This window comes from Archocentrus centrarchus, chromosome 23 (genome assembly GCF_007364275.1).
Source record: "Archocentrus centrarchus isolate MPI-CPG fArcCen1 chromosome 23, fArcCen1, whole genome shotgun sequence".
Lineage (NCBI taxonomy): Eukaryota > Metazoa > Chordata > Actinopteri > Cichliformes > Cichlidae > Archocentrus > Archocentrus centrarchus.
In genome coordinates this window covers 22,157,766-22,179,832 of record NC_044368.1, presented here as the reverse complement: position 1 = coordinate 22,179,832, position 22,067 = coordinate 22,157,766, and the positions used below count along the sequence as shown (strand labels likewise).

The window sequence follows — 22,067 nt, the reverse complement described above, 5'->3', positions numbered from 1 at the left end:
GGCTGCTGTAGGCCACAGCCACGCCAACCACAACTACAACAACGGAACAGCAACACACACACACAGGCAAGCTCTCGGTCTTTTCTCTCTCTCCATGCTGCCTTCACGAACCTCCCGAACAGTCCGAAATCCCACAACATCAACACGCTCTCTAACTAAGAGAATCGCTACAATATTTTATGGGTGGAATTCACCCGATGTTAGTGTTTGTGTGTTTACGAACATTAACCATGGTTTTACTATGGTTAAATAACCTTAGTAAAACCATGGTTTATTACTATGATTTTATCATGATTTTGCTATAGTTAAACCATGATAAAACCATAGCAATAAACCATGGTGAGAACCATGGTTTTTCCAAACCATGACTTTACCATGGTTTTTAGAAACGCATCTCTCTCACAAAACTATAGTGCAATAATGCATACATCAAACAATGAATAGGCTAATCCTAATGCAATAGCAAATGTAATTAAAAATCCTACTTCATACTTCCATCTACCTACCAAAAAAGCGACATGAGAATAATCAAAAACAGGAGAATCATTAAATCTTTATACAATTTTTATTTTTATTAATAAATGTAATTCAGTCTTCCTTTTTTTTCTTTTAAGTTCTAAGTTCTGTCTTCATGTCCTGGAACGGCAGGTCCAGCTCCAACTCTATTTGTGTAAGAAAGAGGAACAGGAAGAGTGACAGATATTCAAAATGAATTACAAAAAACCCCCCAACAACAATGATATTGCATGCAAAGTGAATGTGTGCGCGTGTGTTCACTGTTGATTACCGCATATGTTTGAAATTCTTGTTTTCATTGTTTAGTTTGTTTCTGGCGGCTCCCCTCAGCAGTTTTATATTTGCGTCTGGAAATTTCTGCAGAGTGTAATCTGCAAAGTAATGTGACAAATAAATCCAAAGTGTTTACAAACTGTAAAAGACATGGCAACATTCTAAACACAAGCAATACCAGTCAAAAGTTTTAGCATTGAAAATAAGTTATTTCATGTTCTAACAAAACAAATAAATATAACAACCCATATTCCAGCCAATCACTGACAAGACGGCTAGGAGTCAGAAACTTACTCCCATCCTTTGGCTGGAACCTGGTTTGTTCTATTGTGGTGCACAGCCTATGCCCATTGTGTTTGTTTGACGTTTACAGCCCGTGTTGTCTCCCAAGACCAGATTTGTGTGTATTTCAGTGTATTCTGGAGACAGGCGTCATCATCACACGTCCTCCACCATGCGTGGGAAACAGGAACAGAAGAAACAGAAACAACAGTGGACATTTGTTCCTCAGTCAAACTCCATATTTGGGTATTTTTGGTTCTATGCACCATGTCAACACATGGCAACAAGTGCTCTGCACCTCTGGTAACTCTTTCAAGACTTGGAAAACAATTTTAGGTGTCTCTGTCATGAAGCTGACTGAGAGAATGCCAGGAGTATCCAATGCTGTTATCAAAGAAAAATGTGCATCTTTGAGTAATCTAAATTCTAAACCATAGTGCATATATTAATGAAAACCTACCAAAAATAGCATTGACAGATGTGGGCTCCAGGGGTGGCTTAACATTTTCCTTGGCACTCCCTTTTTGGCCAGTAAGGGATGAAGTGGCCATCTGTTTCCGAGTAAATGTAATGCTAAACAGGTCACACACCAGCTTGGTGGGGTTTTGGTGATTGCACCTTTGTAGTTTTGTCTTGCTGACCTTCAGTCCCTCACCGATGACAACCTTGGATTTCAGATAAAAATCAACATGTTAGAGAAAAACTAAAATGAAGCTTCTTGCCCCCATCAGTTCATTTTGTCAGCTGTTTTGCTATATGATCTAAGTTGTGCCAAACTGTCTCATTTTTATTCCTGCTGACAACACTTGGCAATCTTAAAGAATTGGGCTAAGGGTTGACAAACTCCAGGCTATTGCTTTGAGAGGTGAATGAAGGCTCTCTCAGCACCCTCTGCATCATCGAACGTGATTCAACCAATCACAATCAAGGACCAGAACTAGTTTTAGAAGTAGCCTTAGAGCAGTCTTGTAAAATTCACTTACATCATCATTTGAGATAGCTTGTTAAGAAGAGGCTTCTTCAGGGTGAGTTGTGGGTTGGCTTTTGGAGAGGTGGCTTCCTCTTGGTCCCAAGGCTGGCTCTCTTCCCAAAGTACTTCTCAATTTAGAGAGCATATTCTTTATATCTTTAAAAAAAAAAAAAAAACAGACATTAACACTAGGGATGCGCCGATCCGATATTCAGTATCGGTATCGGTCCGATACTGGCCTAAATTACTGGATCGGATATCGGAGAGAAATAAAAAATGTAATCCGATACATTAAATAACGTTTCGATCACATTAGCTGCATTACAGTGCTCCGTCGTCTTCTTCTTCTTGTGGGTTTGCGGCTAACCAAACCAGCTTAGAGCTGCATTACCACCACCCACTGGATTGGAGTGGGGGATCAGGAGTTAGGAAAAAACCCTCCGCACATTCTATAAAGTTCGCCGTCGCTGCGATGGATTCCCTTTGACAGTGAACGATCATCGCTGACATGTTGTTCCGCCTCCACCGCTCTCTGTCTTGTTTGTGTGTTGTGCTCGCTGTGCTGAGAATCAGCTGTTATTTTTTTTTTTTTTCTACTTCAGCTCCCGGACATACTGCTAGCGAGCGCAGCTATTAGCACTAGTGACCGTCCGGTACCGGAAGAACCCCTTCCCCGTCAAAATATTTTTGATACTTTAATCCCTGATTTGTGATTAAATATAGACCTGCAGTAGAAACGTATTTAGGAGAATGCTTGTAAATATAAAGCATTACAAGATTACGCTCACGCAGCCCCCAGTTTGTCAACATAAACACTGATGACAAAACAGCAGCAGTCCGCTGATTTACGAGCAGTCTGTCTGCACAAGCGGAAAGAGGCGGAGGCGGCTCAGATGGAGCAGAAGGAAATTTTTTTTCCGTCTTTTTCGTCCCTGTAACCTCCATAAACCTTTAATGGGAAACAGCTGGAGGTCCTTCATCAACCACCTGATCAGTAAGTGAAGAAAAGAGAACTTTGTAGCTGCTCCATCCACCCTGTTTGTTTCACACAGGGAAAAACTACAGTACAGAAGTTAAAATATGCAGATGAACCGTTGAAAAAAAGTATTTCTTATCCAGTTACTTAGGTAATCAATATAAATAGAAAAGTCAATTGCTAAAATAATCAATAGTTGCAGCCCTAATGAAATTTGCAACATACCATAAGCCAATGCATCACCTTCTCACACAGAAGCAACAGGATTCAGGTGATAGTTATTGTTGTAAGTAAGTAAAATTTATTTATATAACGTTTTTCACAGACAGAAAGGCACTGTACAATAATTAAAACACAATATCAACCCCCCACCCCCACCCCCAGAAAACACTATGTTGAAAACATAATAACATTACCATATTAAAAGAATAAAAATAAAGTCAGAAACCAGAAAGCCTGGTTAAACAGAAAAGTTTTCAACTATTTTTTAAATGATGCCACAGAGACAGCTAAATGGAGCTGGAGTGGTAAACAGTTCCAGAGCTTTGGTGCCACTGCCTAAAAAGCTCTGTCCACCCTGGTCCTTAGTCTTGTATGTGGGACAACTAAAAGACTTTGATTTTGTTGTGTGAGAGACTGTTGACTTCTTTTTAAAAAATTTTTTTTTAATGTTTTTAAATGCCTAGATAAATTTTAAATATCAGATTTATATCGGTATCGGCCGATATCCAAATTTAAAAGATCGGTATCGGACATAAAAAAGTGGTATCGTGCCATCCCTAATTAACACCCTTATGCTTAAGCAATATCACACGAGAGTAAGTTCTGTTCACTGGTGTGATTCGATATTCAGCACAACAGCACGACCTCACGTGTGATTGCTTTTATGCAACAGTTCAATTACCAACTGATTAAGCTTTAAGACATCAAGTTGTGTTTCTACCGTTTATTCTGTTCGTTCATCCTGCGCTCCCCAAAATAATTAAGCCTAGATTAGCGTCCTGTTCCCAAGCAACGCAACGGTTTAACCCAACGGCTTCTTCTCGCTTTGAATGAATGTAACGTTCATGTTGGTCAGCTCAGTGGAAGCTCAGCGTGAACACCGAGTGATATACTGCATTCCTAATTATTATGCATATGATGTCTTTGTTCATTTTTCCAGAATAGTCTATGCATTGACAGTGAATACCACTTTTTAATAATCAAAAAAGTATACTGGGCTACATACATTACTTGGATTTTATTGAAAAAATGATTACAAGGAGCAATGCGTCGTGCCTAACAACACCTGTGGTAAAACCAGCATAACCACCAGCCTCTTGTGGTTTATTGCATACTTTTGCCAATAACTCAAAGTACACTGTTCCAAATTATTAAGCATAATGGTTTCTAAATGTAATACACTGTAAAGAACTGAAAATATACACAGTTTCAGCTTCATATTACACAGGAGATCATTTTTCTGAAAGAATAAATAAAAAAACACTTTTACATGGTTCAGTTACATGGTACTTTCTTTGATAGCATTTTTCTATGGATTTCTATGGGTGATATTCCCTACCCATAGGAAAGGTTGATTAACTTTGGTCATGATTTGTGGCTATTGTGATGTCTCGGGCAGAGGTGGGAAGTAACGAAGTACAAATACTTCGTTACTGTACTTAAGTAGATTTTTCAGGTATCTGTACTTTACTTGAGTATTTATTTTTCTGACTACTTTTTACTTTTACTTCCTACATTTTTACACAAGTATCTGTACTTTCTACTTCTTACATTTTCAAACAGACTCGTTACTTTTTAACACGTCAGAGAGAAGTTTGCGTTTCCGGTCAGTGCGCCGTCAAACATCAAATGATCTGAGCCTAAACGGAGGAATAATAACACATTAGAGACAATCGTACTGGTGTATCCTCCATCATCGGGGCTTATCTCGTACAAAGGGATTAAATACGCAAACCCATATAATTAATGTCTCATTTATAGCGCTATAATCAGGGGTTACAGCGGGCCGGACCGAGTCCGTAAGTTGCGCTGCGGCACATAAACAGCTTAGCTAGCGCTACTGAAGAGGAGCGAGCACGAAGGGAGTAACGTGTGGCAGGTAAATGCAACGTTTCTAAATGCTCAACAAATATCAGCAAACACACAAAGTGTGTGAAGTTTGTCACACAGTGTGTCTGCTAGCTAAAAGAAGAGCTGCTGTATTTCAGGGAGAGCAAAGAGAGAGAAGTTCACTCAGAGATGGAGAAAGAGGACAGGAGAGGAAGAAGAGAGGTTAGAATTAAAGGTAAGGACTGGAAAATAAACTGAAGTATGCTGACTTTGTGTTATTCAAAGATTGGATGAAAATACTGCAGTTTAGGTTAGCTTGTTGTACTGTATTTACAGTAAAGCTCTGTGTTGGTGCACAGAGGCTGTGTTCATGGTCAGAGTTACAGGTTACATCAGTGCAGCAGAGATGAGTTTGAATCAAAGCTGCTGATGCTGAGATTCATTCACTGAATCCAACATTTCTACAGCCTGTATGCTGTCAGTGTAGGGGATGGAGATCAGCTCAGAGAGCTGTGAAATACTGGGTTACATCTTTGCAGAGGTGGCAAAAGTACTGACATTCTGTACTTAAGTACAAGTACTTATGTTAAAAAATACTGTAGTAAAAGTCGAAGTACTAGTTCAACTTCTCTACTTAAGTAAAAGTAAAAAAGTACAGGCTCTGGAATATACTCAAAGTAAGAAAGTAAAAGTAGTTCTTTGGAGGATGTTTCTACAAGCTATTTTTGTGTAAAACTAACCGAACCTCATTATATATTATTGTAATAATATAAAATAATATTACATGAGAATACAAACGTTATTCCAATCTAAATTTTAATCCTAATGAATGCACTCAGCTTTAATCTGTTATGTAGGACACAAGCTGTGAAAGGGAATTTAAACACAGCTCTGTTCTCTGTGTCCTCCATAGTAGAGGGTGACTGTGTCTCCACCTAAACACCAACATGAGGATACTCAGGGGTTACAGTGGGATTCAGAAGGTGGAGGAACCCTAAGATCAGCTGTAGTGGCTCTGCATGGGGAGAAGAATCACAACTTTCTATTGTGAGCTGCAGTAAATGATGTTGGTGTGCAGGCTGTGATCAGCTGACCTGCTGCTGCTGCTCTGAGGTTTACTGCTCTGTGTGGATGAACTGAACTCACAAAGATGTAACCCAGTATTTCACAGCTATCTGAGCTGATCTCCATCTCCTACACTGACAGCATACAGGCTGCATAAATGTTGGATTCAGTGATCTCAGCATCAGCAGCTTTGATTCAGACTCATCTCTGCTGCACTGATGTAACCTGTAACTCTGACCATGAACACAGCCTCTGTGCACCAACACAGAGCTTTACTGTAAATACAGTACAACAAGCTAACCTAAACTGCAGTATTTTCATAGAATCTTTGAATTACACAAAGTCAGCATACTTCAGTTTGTTTTCCAGTCCTCACCTTTAAATCTAACTTCTCTTCTTCCTCTCCTGTCCTCTTTCTCCATCTCTGAGTGAACTTCTCTCTCTTTGCTCTCCCTGAAATACAGCAGCTCTTCTTTTAGCTAGCAGACACACTGTGTGACAAACTTCACACACTTTGTGTGTTTGCTGATATTTGTTGAGTATTTAGAAATTTAGATTTAGATTTAGATTTTACATCACATGTTCTTCTCACCTGTAAAATAGATTTATAGTGAAGTCCATCAGTATTTGGACAATGACACAACTTGTGTAGTTTTGTTTTGCCTCTGTGCACCACCACAAACCATCAACATGTGATTGAAGTTCAGGCTTTCAGCTTTAATTAAAGAAGTTTAATAATTACTCTATTTTTATCCATCTCTCCTTTTTCAGTTTCTTTGGTTCTTCATAATCGGAAAATAAAAAAAGAAGACCTCTTCTTCCACAGTAATGACTGTACTGAGGTCAAGCAGTGCCCCCTGGTGGTTGGAATGAATTTGGAGGTTTTACACCTCACAGGAGTTGTGTTAACAAATTCTACTAGTGATGACATAAATTTTTGGAAGAGTCAATGGGGCAATAATATATATCCATCACTTGGTAGCCAGCATTCAGCTGGCACTCTTACTCTAGAAAACAAATTTCAAGGTGACATCCTTTTCTATAAGTGTGATACTCAGGGACACTTTGTATTCATGATATTGTCATATTGCAATAAAATCTTGATTACCATAAATATTTATGGGTATAACTCAAAACGTGAAAACTCACAGCTTCTCTCTGTGATAGAAAATAATCTAACTGATGGTTTAAACAAATTTCCTGATGCAATTATTATTATAATTGGAGGGGATTTTAATATGATATTAGATAATCAACTGGACAAATGGCCACCTCAAGCTCATGATTCAAACACTCTCCTTAAATCATTCATACAGAGATACAATTTAAAGGATGTATGGAGAGAAAAATTTCCATCAGGCTCTATTTTCACCTGGAGTAATAACGATGGATCTAGACAGTCTCGCATTGACTATTGGTTAGTATCTGATTGTTTAAAAGCCAATAACATCATCGTCAATATTCTTCCTACTCCGCTCACAGATCATAAAGCAATATGCATTTCAATAAATCTCTCTCATAGTCAGTTACAGAATCGGAAAGCCTACTGGATCCTAAACAATTCATTACTTAAATTAGACTCAGGTCAGCAAAAAATCTCCCGAACAATCTCTTATTTTTTTGACAAAGCCAACACTGAAAACAAATATGGGGCGAACTGGGAACCATTTAAATTTGAGATTGCAAATTTTTTAAGACAGTATGGTTCCGATATAAAAAAAGTCGAAAAAAGCTGAAGAAAACAAAATCATCAGTGAAATTATGCTCTTCTCCAAAAAGAGTCCCTCAGACTTGTCAAATGATGAAAAAGTAAAGTTAGCCACTTTACAAAATAAACTGGATGAAATTTACAAAAATCGGGCACAAAGAGCTTTCATAAGATCAAGATTAAAATGGCTAGAAGAGGGTGAGAGTAACTCCTCTTATTTTTTTCAATTGCAAAACCAATGTGCCAAATCCAAAGCACTTCAAGAGTTAAACATAGAAGGGCAAGTATCCTCTGACCCAAAAATTATTGCTAACTATGTTTGCTCTTTTTACAGTAAGCTTTATGCTCTCAATCACCCAAACGGAAACCCCGAACATTTCTTGAACTCTGTTAATACACAACGTATACTTGACTCTGAACGTGAGAGTTGCGACTCTAATCTAACAATTAATGAAATACTTTTTTCTATAAATCATTTAAAAAATAACAAATCCCCTGGGTCAGATGGATTAACAGGGGAATTCTACAAGCAATTTGGTGATCAGCTTGCTCCTTTTCTCGCCAAAGTTTTCTCAGAGAGCGTTGAAAAAGGCACTCTCCCCCCTACTTTAAATCAAGGGATTATTACCCTCATACCTAAGCCCAAAAAAGACAAAGTACTCATTGATAACTGGCGTCCTATATGTCTCTTAAATAATGATTATAAAATTCTGGCATCAGTATTTGCAAAAAGACTTAAATCTGTATTAAATACTGTTATTGGAGAAACACAATCTGGATTCATGCAAAATAGACACATTTCCAATAATATACGGCTCGTCCTTGATATCCCAGACTATTCAGAATTAATTACTGATAACAGTGTCATACTCTTCTTAGACTTTTACAAAGCATTTGACTCCATTAATCACAATTTTATCTTCAGCTGTCTTGATAAATTTGGATTTGGTCCTTTTTTCTGCAATACAATTAAAACTTTATATAATAACGCTAATTGCTCTGTCAAACTAAAAAATGGTACCTCCCCTAGGTTCAATTTATATCGAGGAATCAGGCAAGGTTGCCCAATTTCCCCTTATCTCTTTCTTTTAGCCACTCAGATTCTTGCTGACCACATTTCTGCAAATCAGCTGAAAGGTATTTATGTTTTTGGTAAAGAAATCCGAATTAGTCAGTTAGCTGACGACACTACTCTTTTCTTAAGAGATACCAGTCAAGTTTCTCCTGCTTTAAGCTTAATCCAAACCTTTTCTGACGTATCAGGGCTTCACTTGAATATAAACAAATGTGAAATTCTACCAGTTAAAGAATGCACGTTACAATCTGTCTGTAATATTCCTGTTAAAAAAAAGTGTCACTTATTTAGGCATAATTATCTCTAAGAACAATTTGGAAAGATGTTCATCAAATTTTGCTCCCTTAATTGATAAAACCAAAAAACGTCTTAATTTATGGCTCCAAAGAGATCTGAGCCTCAGAGGACGAGTATTATTATCTAAAGCGGAGGGCATATCACGGCTTACCTACTCTAAGCTCTCCCTGTATTTAGACAATCAAACTCTTAAATCTATTGACCAAATGTTATTCAAATTTTTATGGAAAAATCGCATACATTACTTAAGAAAATCTGTGGTAATGAACTCTTATGAAAAAGGAGGATTAAATTTTCTGGATTTCACAACTTTAAATAATACGTTCAAAGAGAATTGGTTAAAGTCGTATCTAAAAAAACCATCGTCCATTTGGAATATTTTCCCAAATTACATCTTCTCTAGATTAGGGGGGCTCAATTTCCTCCTCCTCTGTAATTATAATGTAGAGAAAATACCAATAAAACTCTCTGCATTTCACAAACAAGCACTTCTTTCATGGGCACTCATATATAAACATAACTTTTCTCCTCATAATTTCTTTATCTGGAATAACCAATATATCCTTTACAAAAATAAATCACTTTTTTACCCTCATTGGTTTAACAATAAAATCCTGCTGGTGGGTCTGCTATTTAACAAAAATGGGTGTTTACTCAGTTACAGTGAGTTCAACCTCAAGTATAACATTGATGTAACTTCTAAAGAGTATGATACTGTGTTTTATGCTGTAACTAATGAAATATGTGAACTATTTAGAAATAATGTTGTTGATGAAGATGAGTCCTTGTTAAATGTAACTGACACCACCGTTGGTAAAGTCTGTTTTTCTTCTCCTTGTAAGAATAACAAAATTATTCGTGCTCTATTTCAACAAGATGTTGTCTCTGTACCTTCAGCTGTTTTCTACTGGAAAAACTTTGTCCCTGATTCACTGTGGAAAAAAGTATGGACATTTCACCAGAAACTTTTGATAAACAACAAAATGAGAGATGTCTCCTTTAAACTGTTACATAGAATTTATCCCACTAATCAATACATGATGAAATATGTTAAAACAATAGACCCCAACTGTAAGTTCTGTAAAGAACAGTCAGAAACAATCAGTCATCTATTTTGGAATTGTTGCATCACAAGAAAATTTTGGAAAGACTGTAATAACTTTATAAACTGTAATATTGATTCTAAATTTTCACTAAGGTATGAACACATTATTTTTGGTTTTCATGGAAAGAATACAAATGCAAACAAAAGACTAACAATTAATCTAATTATTATATTTGGTAAATTTCATATCCACAAATGTAAATTTTCTTCATCTTCACCCTTTTTTACAGTTCTGGTTAAGGAAATAGAATTGTACTTATCCTCTATTTACAAGAGTACAAACAAAAAAGCTATAAACACTTATGAATGCTGCAAGTCACTGAATGTTTTTAATTCATTGTAATCTTTATAATATCTGCTTTTTGTTTTTGTGCCAATGTATTTACTTCAGAAGCCTATACCCCTGGCATATTTTATTTCTCTTCCTGTGTTCTGTTCCTCATTCTATCCTTGTTTTTCCTTTTGTCAACAAGTTGTGTCTTTAATAAAAAAAAAAAAAAAAAAAGTTGTGTTAACAAATTAATCATCATAATTTAAAAATCACAAAATGCACCATGGGACATGCACGAGGTAAAAAGTTGATCTGACAAATAAAATCAGTGTTACTTCATCTTCAGCAAGCAAAGGTTACTGCTGCCTGCCTTCCACTGGAAAAATAAAAGAACACAGGCCCTCTGAGTGCTGCTCCTTTATCTGCCTCGTAGTCCTTTTGTGATTCTTCCAAAACCGGCAAATAAAGCAAGCTGGTCATAATTAACTAAACAAGCAAAAGAAAAACATTAAATAAATTAAATAACTGCCAAAGTAAAAATAACTTAATCAAAATAAACATCTAAAATAATGTTCAACATATTCTGATTATCAAACTAATAAATATTTCATTCACTTCATTCCCCAAATTGTGCTAAACTCACAATTTCTATAATTTCAGAAAAAGAAGCTAATTCACAGTCAGAGCTAGACTACGTGTCTGCTAACTTAGACCTGATTCATTGTTCTTCTTATTTAACCTGCAAGAGAAAAAAGAAAGAAGCACAGAGGGAGGCTGAGAGATACTCATGGAGAAACTCAGAGAGTCGGTCCATGAAGCTTCATCATTGGCCTTTCCCAGGCACTGGTCTCCATTTAAAGCCACACAACAGCTTTGTTCTCATCCAGAACCTTTCCCACCATCCAGGATCCTCTTGGAGCTGCAGCGTCCACATTAACATGGTGTTTGTGATTGTCAGCTTTTTTTTTCAGCCTAGTCCATTTTTGTCACAAATTCAACTCTTCCAGAAGAGTTCAGCCTTCAGAACACTTCCTGTTGTGAATACACCTCCTGCTGGCTTACTTGTGGTTCCTAGGATTCTTAAGAGTAGAATGGGAGGCAGAGCCTTCAGCTTTCAGGCCCCTCTTCTGTGGAACCAGCTCCCAGCTTGGATTCAGGAGACAGACACCCTCTCTATTTTTAAGATTAGGCTTAAAACTTTCCTTTCTGATCAAGCTTATAGTTAGGGCTGGATCAGGTGACCCTGGCCTAGGCTGCTGGGGGGTTCCCATAATGCACTGTTTCTTTTCATTCACCTTATTTATTTTGTTTACATTCCACTCTGCATTTAATCATTAATTGTTATTAATCTCTGGCTCTCTTCCACAGCTCAAATTAGCTTTTTGCTTTATCTGACATTTAACTCTAGGTGCATTAAATCAGGTTCACTTTTGGTGGATTGAATCCACTTACTTAGTAAATTAGTGGTGTATGAAAATTGCAAGATCATTTTTCTCAGGCTGATTAACAAAAGACAAGATTTATAACTAAAAGCCATTGAATAAATACATCCTTAGAATATTTATGGGCATTTTGATGTCCTGTCTTAGTTTGTGCAAATTTAATTATTGACCCACAAGACCTGCAAGTATTTTGTTTAATTGACAGGGAAAAATTGGAACTTTCTTCACTGGACTTTTTCCACAGGTACCTGAGATCATACCTGAGACATTTTGTGCCTTTAACAGGAAACTAACCAGGATGACGGCCGGATGTGAACAGCTGATGTCTAAATAGGTGCAGGGATGGATCTCCGGGGACGAGTGCTGACTACTGTGGTTTGAACATCCAAGGCTTTGGTGAATATGAGCAGGCTATGCTGAAGGCTGAAAGAAGGCTGCATATATAACTATTACCTGTGCACTGAATCAGTGATCATTTCTTTATGTTTGCAGTAAGATTCTCATTGATTGGAACTGGATTTGATCCTGAAGGGATGCAATCCACATTTTTTAATGAATTTGAGGCAAATTATTAGATAGTGACTGTTTCATGTTACTGTTTGTCATGTGGGCCAATTTATATGCAGAATTTACTTTGGACTGATTAAATTTAAATGCTAATCCACTTCACTCAACAACACTGACATATGAAAGACTAATGCTTGTTTTCTTTTTGTTTTTCAGGCCATAAGAAAGTATAGAAAGTATGTACAGTATTAGTATTAGTCTAGTATTGAGCCATCTTACTACAATGTGCATCATGTGGGCCATGTCAGCTATCAAAGTTAGACAATTTTATGATGGTTTTGACCAAAAGTCACCATCACTACACTTACCTCAAATTGTCACCTATAACAGCAGTGTGGCTTTTTATGTTTGCAATGAAAAGGAGAGAAATGCAGGACAAACTGAACCAAAGATTACGTTTTATTCAATGTTGTGACAAAAGTCTCAGAAAAGAAATAGACCACAAAAGCAGACATCAAGACAGAGAAGGGACAACAGGACTATTTATACACACAAGGTAATTAAGAGGGTAATGAGACACAGCTAAAAGTAATTAAGACAAGGCCGGGAGAGGAAGTAAAACTGAAGAAAGACATGAGAGATGCAACTTAATAAAGTAAAACAGGAAGTAACGTAAATGCAGAGGCAAGAAACACACAGACAGGACACTATGATGAATAAACCAAAATGCTAAATGAAAACTTTATAAAGCCTGAGCTGAAGTCTTATTTATGGGATTACTTGAATGAAAACATAACTTCTGCAGCACACCAAGCTGTACTCAGAGATTTCCAGCTGACTCACACTGATGATGAAAGCTCATGGTTGCAGAAACTCTGGGACCTTCACTCTGTGTGTGTTCTCGAGGCAGGAACGTGTCTAGGCAAGCCAGCATACATGCTAAATGTGTAATAATTAGGACACATATTAACATCAACAGGGAGAAACAAAGAAAAATATGAACTCCCAAACTCAATAAATTCTACAATAAACTCCAGTGTCAGTGCAGTAGATTAACAACACCTACACGTGGGGTTTTTAACAAAAACAAACTCTTTGAAGGAGTCAAAGTTCAAATCCAGCTGCATCCTGATGTTCTCACCACCCGAAGCTTCTTCTGTTTTGGAGCTAGCTTGGTTAGATGCTCACTGATTAGACTCGCAGGGTCTTTGCAGCCTCTGTACACAACCTACAGAAGTGTCCGACCTCATGTCCGCATTTATGCTTGTGTAGCTGTGTGTGTTGTGTGTTAATTACCTTGTGGTCGTGTGCTGCGGTGCCAGCTGGGACTTTTTTTGGTCCTCGCTCTTTGTGCTCAGTTTTTTGGCTGCAAACATATTTGTCCGTGTTTTTCCACTTCCTTCATTTCCTCACGTCTATTCCGACAGCAGTCTCCCTCCAGGAATTTGCTGACATTTGTGAGTCCTTATACTGATGCTTTGATTATTATTCCCGATTGTTATTGTCTCACTGATAAAGTAGACGGAAACGCACAAGAACTGAACAGGTTAATCACAGCGTTGTGGACCCGCTCTGAACCCAATCGGTTCAGAGCGACTCTGTCGCTTTCTCGTGCACACGCACGCACACAGCTGCCCAACGGCGCTCCCAGCTTAAACTCGGAGAGCGGAAAAATGATCAATCCACAATAATTTCAGTTAGTTTTAGTTAGTTTTTTAAACTCACAATACAGTTTTAGTTAGTTATTGTTTTTTCCTTTTAATTGTAGTTTTTGTTTATTTCAGTTAACGACAATGTTTTTTCAATTTCAGTTTTCGTTATTTCGTTCGTTTTCGTTAACTATAATAACCCTGCTTCAGATTAGACCAGTGATCAGTGTCTTCCTGTCATAAAGCAGCCAGTGTAGACACAGGCATGGCTTTTTGTGTCATCATCAGGTAACTCATTGAATTCACCACCATCCATTCAAGAGACAGAATTTCTACAGTTATAATCTTTCCTTTGACAAAATGTTTTTTATCAGTGCACATGTCTTTTTACCTCTCAGGCTTCATTTTCTCAGCAGATTTTATATGCAGGAATGTCCCTGAGCTTCCAAGATCCAACGATGGCATAAGGTCTGCCTAGTTTTGTTGCTTCGCTGGCTCTTGACTTGAACTGCAATAACTGAAAATAATGAATCATTTTCACTATTGCCTCAATATGGTCACAAATCTGAATGCCTGCAGGTGAAATGCTAATAGCAGGGGTATTGGGGGTGAGGTTCAGAGTTTAGGAGATGAATACTTTTCTGGTCTGCAGACTGCTCACTGGTTCAGGCCTGGCACACAACTGCAACTTTTTGTGTGAGACAATGATGTGAAAAAGAAAGTTTTCAGAGGATTATAGTGCAGTGCCAGACTCCTCTAGGCCTTTAACACTGCTGTCTGGAGAGTGTCATAACATACAGCATCACAGTATGGTATGGGAGCTGTTCAGCAGCTGATAGGGCAGCCCTCCAGAAGGTGGTCAACACACTATAGAAACTCATCAGCCTACCACTCCCACCACTGGACTTCATTTATTGGTACAGTGTTCACAGCAGAGCCTTGAGGATTATCAAGGACTGCAGCATCAGTTCCACCACCTGTTTCAACTGCTGCCTTCTGGGAGGCACTACAGAGCCCTAAAATGCTGCACCACCAGACTGAGGAACAGTTTTTACAGGAACAGGAACCCTCTCCACCCACAAAGAGCACAATCAGCCTTGAAAATCATGCACTTGACTTTCCTTATTCATTCTGTAAACACTTATACTATTTATCTTTTTAGGGAACATATAAAATTTGAATTTATGTTTGGAAATGTGTGTTCATATATGATTGGTAACAAGTTTTCTTTTTATGTGAGAGTAAATTTCATTGCATGTGACTATGCAACAACAATAAATACATTCATTCACCCAGCAAATTCCCCCGATGGTCATAACATGCAAAAGTAAAGGCAACTGCAAAGCTCAAGAGCAAGAAATCTAGGCTCTACAAATTTCAGTTAGCATGCTAAAAGTTCAACTTCATGACAGTGTGGCCGGGTGAGGCTTTAGTTTGGTGGTCATTCCCTTCCGCCATAGACTATACTAAACTCAGTCTGTATTTTTTAGGTTTTGTGTCTCTGGATCAATTGGTGGCTACCACTATTGTGGGATTTCTTCCCCACCAGTCTGCTGTTTTGCCTACGGGTCTTGTGAGGATTGTTCGCCTAATAAGGATTGTTTTGCCTTACAAGAATAAAGTGCATGAGGAGTACTGTTAAGCTGTTGCCGAGAGCGGCATGTGGCTACGGGTTTCAGCTGGCTACTGCAGGGACCAGCCAGCTTAACCCAGAAGTGTGAAGTTGCAGCAGTGTCGCACTCATTGGACAGTTTTATTTGGGCGCTTAAAGCTCTGAGACACCTTTTATAGCGTGAGCCTGTGAGCTCCGTGTGTGTGTGTGTTTTTTTTTTTTTTTTTTAATTGAACTCAGCTGATCTTGTGTGTTGGTTTAATTGTGTTCTTATCTTTTGTTTTAGTGTGGGCGAGCCAGTGGTCGAGGGGTCCATCCCCTGGTGGTGGGAAGTCTTGTGTGGCACATTTACAGTGTTGTGTACTGGGTGACGTTGTGGCACTGTGCGCCCTTGTGTGTAGCGTGCGTGTGTGTGTTTCGGTCCGGATCCAGTCCAGCCACTGGTGAGTCCATACATTTATACCTCCCAATATAATTATTGTTTTATAATTTTTTTTTTTTTTTCCCTTGGCCTAGTAGGGTTGTTGTGGCCGAGTCTGGGAGGTTTTTAAAGTGTTTTTGTTCAGCTGAGTATTCTTGTTTTATTATGTTGGTTTTATTGCTTATTGTGTTTCTTTTGTTTTAAGTAAAGTATTTTATTGGATTATTAAGAGATCCCTCTTCTTTGGCCTGGTGCATTTCGAACTTGTGAACCTTTTAATATTTATAGTAATTTATTTATTTATTCCGGAGGGCTCTTTTCCTCCGGTGGTGTTGTTGGAAATTTTAGAGCTCTTGCGAGCGTAAGAAATTGCCGCCGTGCTTCAACACGTTCTAAGACTCATTCAGTCTTTTCCTAAGACTGAACGAGTATGATTTGTTTTGAAAGGTTGCCAAGAGAAAGCCTCTTCTCTCTAAAAAACAGAACATGGCAGCACAACTTAGGTTTGCAAAGTTGCATCTGAACAAACCACAAGAGCTCTGGAACAATGTCCTTTGGACAGACAAGTTTACAGTGGAGATGTTTGGCCCACAGCACCATGTTTGGAAAAAACCAAACACAGCATATCAGCACAAACACATCACACCAACTCTCAGCACGGTGGTGAAGCAGTGATGATTTGGGCTTGCTTCAAAGCCACATGACCTATAGGCACCATGCAGTCATTGATTCAACCATAAACTCCTCTGTATACCAAAGTATTCTAAAGTGAAGCATTTAATCATTATTTTTAATCTCTCTCTCTCTTCCACAGTGTCTTTTGTCCTGTCTCTCTCCCCTCAGCCCAACCGCTCACAGCAGATGACTGCCCCTCCCTGAGCCTGGTTCTGCTGGAGGTTTCTTCCTGTTAAAAGGCAGTTTTTCCTTCCCTCTGTCACCAAGTGCTGCTCATAGGGGGTCGTTCTGACTGTTGGGTTTTCTCTGTATTATTGTAGGGTCTTTACCTACAATACAAAGTGCCTTGAGGTGACTGTTTGTTGTGATTTGGAGCTATACGAATAGAATCGAATAGAAATGAAATGTGAGGTCGTCTGCCTGACAAAACTTGCTCCAAACTGGATCATATAACACAATAATGATCCCAAGCACAGCAGCAAATCTACAATAGAATGGTTGAAAAGAATAAGTGTGTTAAAATGGCCCAGGGAAAGTCCAGACCTCAACCTGATTGAACCCCCCCATTTCAGGATCAGAATCTTTATTGTCATTGTACACAGAAGTTGCACAACGAAATTTAAAATGCATTCCTTTCTAGGTGCCTCAGACAATAAATAATAAAATAATAAAAATATGAGTGATAAAAATGATTACTAAAATACAGTGCACAATAGTAAATTAACAGACGAATCTAGCCCCAATACACACCAACGCACGCACACAGTCAGCACTACCACCCCACATCACTGTCCAAACCACACAGAGTTCAGTTCAATGATAGCCCTGGCATAAAAGCTGTTCCTCAGTCTGTTTGTTCTGGCCTTCATTGTCCTGAAACGTCTGCCTGATGGCAGTAGCTGAAACAAGGAGTGTCCAGGGTGTGAGGGGTCCTGGAGGATGTTCTGTGCCCTCCTCTGGCAGCGGGCATTGAACAGTTCCTGGAGGGAGGGCAGGGGACAGCCTATGATCTTTTGAGCCGTGTTGATGATTCGCTGGAGTGTTTTCCTGTCTGCTGCTGTGCAGCTGTTGAACCACACGCACAGACAGTAGGTCAGGATGCTCTCTACACAGCAACGGTAGAAGGACACCAGCAGATTCTGGGTCAGATGGTTGCTCCTAAGAACCCTCAGGAAATGCAGTCTCTGTTGGGCCTTCCTGACAATGCTGGTCGTATTGATACTCCAGGTCAAATCATCCTGCAGATGTACTCCCAGGAACCTAAAATCTGAAACCAGCTCCACTTCATCCCCCTCGATGAACAGAGGTTGAATGACATGTGTTGTCCTCCTAAAGTCTACTACCATCTCCTTTGTCTTAGTGGTGTTCAGGATCAAGTTATTCTCACTGCACCACCTTGACAGCCGCTGCACCTCGTCCCGGTATGCTGACTCATCCCCGCCTGATATGAGCCCCACCACAGTGGTGTCATCCGCAAACTTAATGATGCAGTTACTGGCATGTATGGAGGTGCAGTCATGTGTGTAGAGGGTGAAGAGTAGGGGACTCAGCACACAGCCCTGTGGAGAGCCGGTGCTGAGGCTGATGGCTGAAGAGAGGTGGGGACCTACTCTTACCCTCTGGGAACGGTCTGTCAGGAAGTCCTTGATCCAAAGACAGGTGGAGCGTGGTATCCCCAGATCTGACAGTTTAGTCACCAGTCTGCCAGGAAGGATGGTGTTAAACGCCGAGCTGAAGTCCACAAAGAGCAGCCGAGCGTAGTTCCCCCCCTGCTCCAGGTGAGAGAAGGCAGAGTGGAGGGCCGTGGCAATGGCGTCCTCTGTGGACCGGTTGGCTCTGTAGGCAAACTGGTGGGGGTCTAGTCTGGGGGAGAGACTGGAGATGACGTGAGCCCGGACAAGCTTTTCAAAGCACTTCATAACAATTGGTGTGAGTGCTACTGGCCTGTAGTCATTCAAACCTCTGATAGTGTTCTTCTTGGGGATGGGGACGATAATGGAGGACTTCAGGCAGGAAGGGACAGCAGCCTGGCTCAGGGACTGGTTAAAAATGCTGGTAAAAATACCAGCCAGCTGAGCCGCACAGACCTTCAGTATCCATCCAGAGACACCATCGGGCCCCACAGCTTTCCTGGGGTTCACAGTTTCCAGCATTTCTCTTCATATTTATATTTTTGATGTTGTGTTGGGACCTTAAGACAGCTGTGCATGAATGAATGCCTGACAACTCTGAACTGAAGCAACTTTGTAAAAGAAATGTAAGTGTAACAGAAGTGTGAGAGACTGATATTATCACTGCTAAAGGTGCTTCTATGAGCTACTGAATCAATGAGAGTACTTAGTCTTGTGAGACTCAAAGCACTTCTGTAAGCTGAGAGCTGTTCAAAAGGCTAAACCAGTGACAGTGAGGTTTGTGGGGTATTTTGAAAGCAGTTTATTTGAGTGGCCTCTGCTTTGTACTTGATTTCAGTGGCTAGTGTTTGTGACCTAAACTACAGCACTGGCAAACTGAAGCATTTACAATGATTGTAAGAGACCTGACCTCCATAAGAGGGCCCACCTGACTCCACTCACCAAGATGTGTGAATGATTCAGTTTTAACAAACTTAATGGCAACAATGAAAGTCACTCAGGAACATGAAGAGGAGTTTTGTTTCTAGGAGGAAAAAGAGATGATGAACAGATAAAAAGCAAGCTCACAGTGGTGAGTAAAGGATGAATTAACATTGAAATGTAGTGCTAAATAGTTAAATGCTAAAAAAAAATTTAAAAAAAGAACTATTTAAAGTTGTTTCAATATCTACATTTTTATTCTGGTATTTAGTGGCTTCACAGCTACTTGGGAACCGCACAGTGATGCTGTTCCTGATGCAAACCTTGGAAATTACATGAGGAACAACATCTGGTGTTAAAAATCTGCAAATCAAATAAGTGGAACTTCCTGCCCTGTTGACCTCTTGTGAATAAGGGAGCAGCTAAAAGTAACTTGTTTATTGCTCTTATATTTTTTTGAATGAGAAGTTTTTAATGCTGTTTAGTTATATTTTGAAAATAATATAAATATATGAAAAGTTTACATTTTACAAGTTTGTTTCAGTGTCAGATTATTTGACACAAGAGGTGCACTCAGTAGAGTAGTACCTCCCCCACCCCAAATTTTCTATGTGCTGATACTAGGGGAGACCGGGGCACATTGGACCAGATTTTTTATTTTTAGTCCCTAATCCAAAACCTGATTTTAAGAAAGCAACCATAGTATTATCCATTTTTGATATGTGATTCATGCTGGAAAATTCATGGGATCATACTGAAATTTTGAATTTAAAAAATGGATTTTTGTGGCCCAGTGTGACCCAAACCTGGGGCACATTGTGCCCATCCAAATAGCATAAGACAGATACTGATTAACAGATAATTATTTCAGTTTTTACTTTATCTGCACTGAATGTATCTTTGACTCCAGGTCAACTCATCAATGACAGTTATATGTATGATTTTTAAACAGCGTTGTATTGTGGCTTGGAGTTGTTTATTTTAGGGGACTTCTTCTGCTTTGGCCTTCTTCACATATCGACCTAAAGTGATTCAGGTGACCTTCAAACAAAATATTATACCTCTGTTGCTGATGCTGGCAAAGCATATGTATTTTCCGTCTAGGTAGGTCTCTTCAGTCTAAAGTGGATTGATTCAGCTGCAGTGATGAACGTGGACATATGATCAATGTGCCCCAGTCTCCCTGTGCTGCAATAGATACAAACCAGTGTTGTCAAATTACAAGATCACAAAGACTAGTAAAATTTTATTGGCTTTTTAAAACTGTAAAATGTGATTCAACATTTTTGTTTAAAAATTAGACTATGTGTAATGGCATATATAGTCTGGATATATGTTATTCAGTTTATGTACCCTAATACCCTAATAGCATCCTCTAGAAGATGAAAGGCAAATTAAAAAAAAAAAAACATGAAAAATTCACTGACGTGAACTTTCAAATGTTTTGTCAGGGGTGAGAAATAGGAGTTTTGATTTTGATCGTTGACCTTTGACTTTGAAAATGAAACCATATTTTCTTGGGCCCCCAAGGAATATTTCCACAAAGTTTAATAAATTTTACCTCAATTTTCTTTAGTTCTATTGCTAACAGACAGACAAACAAATGAACAGGGGTAAAAAAAAAACAACCTCCCTCCACCAGTGGGTAAGGTAATAATGGTAATGAGCTCTTGCAGAGAATATTTTTCTAACTTTACTGAAGTATAAGGGGCTCGACACACGGGGAGCGACGTCGCTCGCTCTCCATTCATTTCCTATGGAGCTTGTGCGATGAGGCGACAATCGCTTGCCCTCCTCCAGCTAAGCGACCGGCGACGTTCGTGCATGTGAAATTTCGAGCTCGTACACGTAGACGTGCACACGCGACCAGGCGACGCGACACAACAAAGTTGGAAAATGTTCTACTTTTGTCGCTGTCGCGTGGCACTAAACCAATCAGCAAGAGTTTCATTGACTGACCAATGAGCGAAGAGTATGCTACACACTGCAGTCTGCAACCACTTTCAGCAGGAAGGAAAGCATCGTTTTAGCTGTGTTTGACTTTCCTATATTATATGACACTTCACGCAGTGATTATCGAGTTAAACATAAAAGGCAGCCATATGAGAACGTGTTGGTGCAAGACTAACGTTAAACAGACGGATAGAGAGGACTTTTGTGCTAATATAGGATGAACGCGAGGTTGTCTTTTTCTTTTGTAGAAGAGACTTAACAGCAAGATTTCTGTCAGTTCAAATAAAATCTTCAGACTCCTCATCTTTATTGCCGTGTCTGACACGGACTGCTTTGAAAATGTCTAAATCCCTCCAGTTTCATAACCAATCACATTTCTTGGAGACGAGTGACGTAAGAGGCGTCCCGTGTGTTCAGTTTCACCCCAGTGGCGATGCGACCCATTCGTCGCTGTCGTTTGTCGCTCCCCGTGTGTCGAGCCCATAAGACTTAGTCAAACCTGTCCTACATGTATCCTGTAACACTGAATATGTATTGCTTCCACAGTGATAAGGAAATAACTTCCCCGAGCTGACACATGATGTCGCCTTTGTTGGTCTCCAGCAAGAAGATGGTGGAAGTTGGATGAGTTTCAATAGTTGGACCCTTCGTGTTTGCAGATGTCAG

The 22,067-nt window shown here is 39.2% G+C and overlaps 2 long non-coding RNA genes across 3 annotated transcripts; one reads left to right on the top strand and one right to left on the bottom strand.

Annotated features, from left to right (window-relative positions):
- Positions 1-79: 79 nt before the first annotated feature.
- On the bottom strand, positions 80-4,047 carry LOC115773563 (uncharacterized). 2 transcript variants are annotated; one of them, XR_004019104.1, is made up of 5 exons: positions 3,961-4,047; positions 2,055-2,197; positions 1,532-1,736; positions 788-887; positions 80-662 (listed from the first exon to the last, which is right to left on the bottom strand). It is a non-coding gene; the product is annotated as an uncharacterized LOC115773563 (long non-coding RNA). The 2 variants fall into 2 exon arrangements; XR_004019103.1 differs by lacking the exon at positions 3,961-4,047 and adding an exon at positions 2,367-2,587.
- On the top strand, positions 2,980-22,046 carry LOC115773564 (uncharacterized). Its single transcript, XR_004019105.1, has 3 exons — positions 2,980-3,035; positions 12,318-12,428; positions 21,948-22,046. It is a non-coding gene; the product is annotated as an uncharacterized LOC115773564 (long non-coding RNA).
- The last annotated feature ends 21 nt before the right edge of the window (positions 22,047-22,067 follow it).